This window comes from Oncorhynchus gorbuscha, linkage group LG03, assembly GCF_021184085.1.
Source record: "Oncorhynchus gorbuscha isolate QuinsamMale2020 ecotype Even-year linkage group LG03, OgorEven_v1.0, whole genome shotgun sequence".
NCBI classification, from domain to species: Eukaryota; Metazoa; Chordata; class Actinopteri; order Salmoniformes; family Salmonidae; genus Oncorhynchus; species Oncorhynchus gorbuscha.
The window spans coordinates 107,664,837-107,670,836 of NC_060175.1; positions in this window are offsets into that span (position 1 = coordinate 107,664,837).

Below are 6,000 nucleotides of genomic sequence, written 5' to 3' on the forward strand. Positions count from 1 at the left end.
GGGGGGGTGGAGGGGAAGAGAGAGGAAGGGGAGGAGGGGAAGAGCGAGGAAGGGGAGGAGGGGAAGAGAGAGGAGGGGGAGGAGGGGAAGAGAGAGGAAGGGGGAGGAGGGGAAGAGAGAGGAGGGGGAGGAGGGGAAGAGAGAGGAAGGGGGAGGAGGGGAAGAGAGAGGAAGGGGGAGGAGGGGAAGAGAGAGGAGGGGGGGAGGAGGGGAAGAGAGAGGAAGGGGGAGGAGGGGAAGAGAGAGGAAGGGGGAGGAGGGGAAGAGAGAGGAAGGGGGAGGAGGGGAAGAGAGTGGAGGGGGAGGAGGGGAAGAGAGAGGAAGGGGGAGGAGGGGAAGAGAGAGGGGGGGGAGGGAAGAGAGAGGAAGGGGGAGGAGGGGAAGAGAGAGGAAGGGGGAGGAGGGGAAGAGAGAGGAGGGGGAGGGGTGGGTGAGAGGCAGATGAGATGGGGTGTGGGGTGAGAGGTGGGTGAGAGGGGTGAGAGGTGGGTGAGAGGTGGGTGAGAGGGGTGAGAGGTCGGTGCGATGGGGGTGAGATGGGGTGTAGGGTGAGAAGGTGTGAGAGGTGGATGAGATGTGGGTGAGAGGTGGGTGAGAGGGGGTGAGAGGTGGGTGAGAGGTGGGTGAGACAGAGTGAGAGGTGGGTGAGAGATGGGTGGGTGAGAGTGGGTGAGATGTGGTGAGAGGTGGGTGAGAGGTGGGTGATAGGTGGGTGTGGGTTGAGAGGTGGGTGAGAGGGGTGAGAGGTGGGTGCGATGGGGGTGAGAGGTGGGTGAGAGGGGGTGAGAGGTGGGTGAGAGGGGGTGAGAGGTGGGTGAGACAGAGTGAGAGGTGGGTGAGATGGGGTGAGGGGTGAGAGGTGGGTGAGAGATGGGTGAGAGTGGGTGAGATGTGGTGAGAGGTGGGTGAGAGGTGGGTGAGAGGTGGGTGAGACTGGGTGTGGGGTGAGAGGTGGGTGAGAGGTGGGTGATAGGTGGGTGTGGGTTGAGAGGTGGGTGATAGGTGGGTGTGGGTTGAGAGGTGGGTGATAGGTGGGTGTGGGTTGAGAGGTGGGTGATAGGTGGGTGTGGGTTGAGAGGTGGGTGAGAGGGGTGAGAGGTGGGTGCGATGGGGGTGAGAGGTGGGTGAGAGGGGGTGAGAGGTGGGTGAGAGGGGGTTAGAGGTGGGTGAGAGGGGTGAGAGGTGGGTGCGATGGGGGTGAGATGGGGTGTGGGGTGAGAGGGTGTGAGAGGTGGATGAGATGTGGGTGAGAGGTGGGTGAGAGGGGGTGTGAGGTGGGTGAAAGGGGGTGAGAGGTGGGTGAGAGGGGGTTAGAGGTGGGTGAGAGGGGTGAGAGGTCACCCACATCTCTCCCCTCCCACCCACCTCTAGGGGGTTAGAGGTGGGTGAGAGGGGGTGAGAGGTGGGTGAGATGGGAGTGAGACAGGGTGAGAGGTGGGTGAGATGGGGTGTGGGGTGAGAGGTGGGTGAGAGATGGGTGAGAGAGGGTGAGATGTGGTGAGAGGTGGGTGAGAGGTGGGTGAGAGGTGGGTGAGAGGTGGGTGAGAGGTGGGTGAGACTGGGTGTGGGGTGAGAGGTGGGTGAGAGATGGGTGAGAGGGGGTGAGATGTGGATGAGAGGGGGTGAGAGGTGGGTGAGAGGTGGGTGAGAGGTGGGTGAGAGGGGGTGAGAGGTGGGTGAGAGGGGGTTAGAGGTGGGTGAGAGGTGGGTGAGAGGTGGGTGAGAGGTGGGTGAGAGATGGGTGAGATCTGGATGAGAGGGGGTGAGAGGTGGGTGAGAGGGGAGTATTTCTCCTGTCTTATCCGGTGTCCTGTGGGAATTTAAGTATGTTCTGTCTAATTCTCTCTCTTTCTTTCTCTTCTCTCGGAAGACCTGAGCCCTAGGAACTACCTGACATGATGACTCCTTGCTGTCCTCAGTCCACCTGGCCGTGCTGCTGCTCCAGTTTCAACTGTTCTGCCTGCGGCTATGGAACCCTGACCTGTTCACCGGACGTGCTACCTGTCCCAGACCTGCTGTTTTCAACTCTCTAGAGACAGCAGGAGCGGTAGAGATACTCTTAATGATCGGCTATGAAAAGCCAACTGATATTTACTCCTGAGGTGCTGACCTGTTGCACCCTCGACAACTACTGTGATTATTATTATTTGACCATGCTGGTCATTTATGAACATTTGAACATCTTGGCCATGTTCTGTTATAATCTCCACCCGGCACAGCCAGAAGAGGACTGGCCACCCCACATAGCCTGGTTCCTCTCTAGGTTTCTTCCTAGGTTTTGGCCTTTCTAGGGAGTTTTTCCTAGCCACCGTGCTTCTACATTGCTTGCTGTTTGGGGTTTTAGGCTGGGTTTCTGTACAGCACTTTGAGACATCAGCTGATGTACGAAGGGCTTTATAAATACATTTGATTGACCAAGTACTACAGACTTCTGTTAGATATAACTGAGTGCTCCTCCAAGTGCTGCCTCCCGCTTCCTGAGTACTAGCCCCAGGTAGCCTGGCAGAGCAAACTCAGGTGTGTGTGTGAGAGAGACAGAGTGTCGGGTAACTTCTTGTCTTTGTGTTTTTCAGACTACCGTTGCTTAGATAGGGAGTGGAGACGGAGAGGGTTGTTCCTTTGATGTTGGATTAAGGTGTGTGTGTGTGTGTGTGTGTGTGTGTGTGTGTGTGTGTGTGTGTGTGTGTGTGTGTGTGTGTGTGTGTGTGTGTGTGTGTGTGTGTGTGTGTGTGTGTGTGTGTGTGTGTGTGTGTGTGTGTGTGTGTGTGTGTGTGTGTGTGTGTGTGTGTGTGTGTGTGTGTGTGTGCGTGCGCGTGCGTGCGTGCGTGCGCGTGCGTGCGTGCGTGTTTAGTTCTTGTACTGAGGCCGGTGCTAGAAAACAACCCCCTAAAGCTGTGTGAGGAGCAGGTTCTGGAATACTGGAATGGATTTGTATTTAATTTAACTAGTCAGTTTAGAACAAATTCTTATTTACAGCCTACTGGGAAACATGGTGGGTTAACTGCCTTGTTCAGTGGCAGAACTGCAGATTTTTACCTTGTCAGCTCAGTGATTCAATCTAGCAACGTTTTGGTTACTAATCCAACGCTCTAACCACTAGGCTACCTGCCATCCCAGGTGGGTACAGGTGGGTACAGTGTGTTGAGAGGAGCGGAGACCGAAAAATGTCCAGTCACCAGGACCACAAACACAAATTCCATCTAGACACCATTCTGCTAGAGCACACACAAAACGATACATACCTCGGCCTAAACATCAGCCCCTCAGGTAACTTCCACAAAGCTGTGATCAATCTGAGAGACAAGGCAAGAAGGGCATTCCTCAATTCTGCATGCAGAATTATGAAAATATATATATAAATATCCCCCGTGTACAACGTAAAACACCAAATAATGCATGCAGAGCGGAATTAGACCGATACCCACTAATTATCAAAATCCAGAAAAGAGCCATTAAATTCTACAACCACCTAAAAGGAAGCGATTCACAAACCTTCCATAACAAAGCCATCACCTACAGAGAGATGAACCTGGAGAAGAGTCCCCTTAGCAAGCTGGTCCTGGGGCTCTGTTCACAAACACAAACACACCACAGAGCCCCAGGACAGCAGCACAATTAGACCCAATCAAATCATGAGAAAACAAAAAGATAATTACTTGACACATTGGAAAGAATTTACCAAAAAACAGAGCAAACTAGAATGCTGTTTGGCCCTACACAGAGAGTACACAGCGGCAGAATACCTGACCACTGTGACTGACACAAACTTAAGGAAAGCTTTGACTATGTACAGACTCAGTGAGCATAGCCTTGCTATTGAGAAAGGCCGCCGTAGGCAGACATGGCTCTCAAGAGAAGACAGGCTATGTGCTCACTGCCCACAAAATGAGGTGGAAACTGAGCTGCACTTCCTAACCTCCTGCCAAATGTATGACATATTTCCTTCAGATTACACAGATCCACAAAGAATATGAAAACAAATCCAATTTTGATGAATACCACCGTGTGACATCACAGCAGCAAGATTTGTGACCTGTTGCCACAAGAAAAGGGCAACCAGTGAAGAACAAACACCATTGTAAATACAACCCATATTTATGTTGATTTATTTTCCCTTTTGTACTTTAACTATTTGCACATCGTTACAACACTGTATAGACAAAATATGGTTTAAACACTGTTCCCCATGCTTGTTCAATGAACCAGAAACAATGCATTAATATGCACTTGTGGAACGGTCGTTAAGACAGCTTACAGACGGTATGCAATTAAGGTCACAGTTATGAAAACTTAGGACACTAAAGGGGCCTTTCTACTGACTCTGAAAAACACCAAAAGAAAGATGCCCAGGGTCTCTGCTCATCTCTGTGCAGATGACTGCAGATGTGGCCAGGACAATACATTGCAATGTCCGTACTGTGAGACGCCTAAGACGGCGCTACAGGGAGGCAGGACGGACAGCTGATCGTCATCGCAGTGGCAGACCAAGTGTAACAACACCTGCACAGGATCGGTACATCCAAACATCACACCTGCGGGACAGGTACAGGATGGCAACAACAACTGCCCACGTTACACCAGAAACGCACAATCCCTCCATCAGTGCTCAGACTGTCCGTAATAAGCTGAGAGAGGCTAGACTGAGGGCTTGTAAGGCAGGTCCTCACCAGACATCGCCGGCAACAACATCTATGGGCACAAACCCACCGTCGCTGACCAGACAGGACTGGAGGAAAGTGCTCTTCACTGACGAGTCGCGGTTTTGTCTCACCAGGGATGATGGTTGGATTCGTGTTTATCGTCGAAGGAATGAGCATTACCCCGAGGTCTGCACTCGGTATGGAGGTGATCGATATGGAGGTAGAGGGTCCGTCAAGGTCTGGGGCGGTGTGTCACAGCATCATCGGACTGAGCTTGTTGTCATTGCAGGCAATCTCAACGCTGTGCGTTACAGGGAAGACATTATCCTCCCTCATGTGGTACCCTTCCTGCAGGCTCATCCTGACACATGACCCTCCAGTGTTCTGCCATGGCCAGCGAAGAGCCCGAATCTCAATCCCATTGAGCATGTCTGGGACCTGTTGGATCGGAGGGTGAGGGCTAGGACCATTCCCCCTAGAATGTCCAGGAACTTGCAGGTGCCTTGGTGGAGGAGTGGGGTAACATCTCACAGCAAGAACCGGCAAATCTCGTCGCTGTCGTCCTTTTTTTCTCGGCGACACCAAGGAAGGGTCTCACATCCACCTAGTATCAAATCAAATCAAATCAAATGTATTTATATAGCCCTTCGTACATCAGCTGATATCTCAAAGTGATGTACAGAAACCCAGCCTAAAACCCCAAACAGCAAGCAATGCAGGTGTAGAAGCACGGTGGCTAGGAAAAACTAGGAAGAAACCTAGAGAGGAACCAGGCTATGTGGAGTGGCCAGTCTTCTTCTGGCTGTGCCGGGTGGAGATTATAACAGAACATGGCCAAGATGGTCAAATGTTCAAATCAAATCCAATCTAATTGAATTTTATTTGTCACATACACATGGTTAGCAGATGTTAATGCGAGTGTAGCGAAATGCTTGTGCTTCTAGTTCCGACAATGCAGTGATAACCAACAAGTAATCTAACTAACAATTCCAAAACTACTGTCTTATACACAGTGTAAGGGGATAAGGAATATGTAAATAAGGATATATGAATGAGTGATGGTACAGAGCAGCATACAGTAGATGGTATCGAGTACAGTATATACATATGAGATGAGTGTGTAGACAAAGTAAACAAAGTGGCATAGTTAAAGTGGCTAGTGATACATGTATTACATAAGGATGCAGTCGATGATGTAGAGTACAGTATATACATATGCATATGAGATGAATAATGTAGGGTAAGTAACATTATATAAGGTAGCATTGTTTAAAGTGGCTAGTGATATATTTACATCATTTCCCATCAATTCCCATTATTAGAGTGGCTGGAGTTGGGTCAGTGTCAATGACAGTGTGTT